Source organism: Ornithorhynchus anatinus, chromosome 18 (genome assembly GCF_004115215.2).
Source record: "Ornithorhynchus anatinus isolate Pmale09 chromosome 18, mOrnAna1.pri.v4, whole genome shotgun sequence".
In the NCBI taxonomy this organism is placed as follows: domain Eukaryota; kingdom Metazoa; phylum Chordata; class Mammalia; order Monotremata; family Ornithorhynchidae; genus Ornithorhynchus; species Ornithorhynchus anatinus.
The window spans coordinates 21,189,755-21,191,600 of NC_041745.1; the positions used below are offsets into that span (position 1 = coordinate 21,189,755).

Genomic DNA, 1,846 nt, shown 5'->3' on the forward strand with positions numbered 1-1,846 from the left:
ACCTTCTGACTCCCAGGCCTTTGCTTTATCCACTACAGCATGCCACTTCTTTCTTGTCTTATGCTGTCGAATCATCTCCGACCCAAAGCGACACCTTGGATACATCTTTTCCAGAATGTCCCACCTCCATCTGCATTTGTTCTGACAGTGGATCCATAGAGTTTTCTTGGTAAAAATATGGAAGTTGTGTACAACTGCCTCCTTCTGCACAGTAAACTTGAGTCTCCACCCTCGACTCTCTCCCATGCAGTACAGGGGAATTTTGACTTGTAGCAGATTGCTTCCACTTGCTAGCCACTGCCCACGCTAGGAATGGAATGGATATGCCTCTGCTTGACTCTCCCTCTCATTGTCAAGACTCATAGAGTACTGGAAACTCTCCAGGTGTGACCCTGAGAGGGGAGCAGTTATGTCCAAATGTATAACTCTGTTGCTTCCTCCTAATGGTTATTGATTTTAATGTCCATTTTCCCCTTTCTCTTCCTGTTTTGATTCAGAATCAGGTATTCAGCTTCTCTCACATGGAAAAAGTTTAAGGCAATAACCACTTCCCATTATTCTTTGGGGCACGATAAAAGAAACTGAGTTGGGCCTGGCAGATGAGATGGTTCTCCCTCTTCTGACAACCCACAGTATTTCCGCAGGGAGTCTGCCAGGCCTTTTCTGCCTAGAGAGTCTTCAGCAACCGAGGACTCAGTGCAAAACAAACCTGCCTTGAGCATCCAGCTGTTGATGTTCAGATGACATTTAAGAATGAGTTTCTTTCTGCAAAGAGTCAGGTCTCTGCAATGATGGTTTTGTTAATGTCTCCCACTGCCCTAAATGCTACCTGTTACTAAATACAAAAACTGTCAGTGAACTTCTAGTGCTGTAGTTTGCACAGGATTCCTGGAATTGAAATATTTATCCTGCCTGTTGCAGGTCAGCAGAGGGAAAAAGGAAGAGAGGCGAGGAGGAAGAAGAGATTTCCACTGCCTACTGCCTAAGGGCTCCCGTGCAGATTAGGAGCTCCATCTGGCTTTGGGAAATCTGGTGATACTGCCACGAGGATCCAGGGTCATTTTTCTGCTTTGGGCCCCCATGTTGGAGTGAGGAGGAAGGGGCATGATGGTTTGGGAAAGCTACCCTAGCCCACCTAAGCATGGCCTAGTGAGAAACAGTGTGGCCAGGTGAAAAGGGCGAGACCCGGCATCTAATTATGGCTCTGCCACTTATCTGCCATGTGATCTTGGGCAAGTCACTTTACCTCAGATTTCACTTTCCTCACCTGTAAAGTAAGAATTAATTATGTCTCTCCCTCCCCATTACACTCTGAGCCCATGACAGGGACTTTGTCTGACATGATTGTTTTGTATCTATCCTGGTTGTTAGTTCAGTACTTAGCAGATGGTAAGTGCTTAACAAATACCACAGTGATTCTGCTCTGGCCAAGGTAGAGTTGATCCCTAAGCTAGGAGTTTGCTGAGTTATTGGGAGGGTTGAGCCTCCATGATTCTGGCCCATAGGGCTGAATGCCCCAGGGGAGGGTGTTGGTGGAGTGGGTTGAAGGAGGATCTGGATAGTGGAAAGAGCATGGGCCTGCGAGTGAGAGGACCTGGGTTCTAATCCTGACTCTGCCACTTACCTTTTGTGTGATCTTGGGCAACTCACTTAGCTTCTCGGTGCCTCAGTTACCTCTTCTGCAAAATGGGGATTCAATACCTGTTCTCCCTCCTACTTACTCTGTGGGACCTGATTATCCTGAATCTACCCCAGGCCTTAGAATAGTGCTTTGGACATAATAAGCACAAAATATCACAATTATCCTGGAGACCAATGCCCATGCCACAGGTGCTTTGAGAACCCG

General features: G+C 46.9%; 1 non-coding gene across 1 annotated transcript; it reads right to left on the reverse strand.

Moving 5' to 3' along the window:
• Positions 1-265: 265 nt before the first annotated feature.
• Positions 266-402, reverse strand: LOC114805546. Its single transcript, XR_003753518.1, has one exon. It is a non-coding gene; the product is annotated as a small nucleolar RNA SNORA7 (small nucleolar RNA).
• Positions 403-1,846: the final 1,444 nt, after the last annotated feature.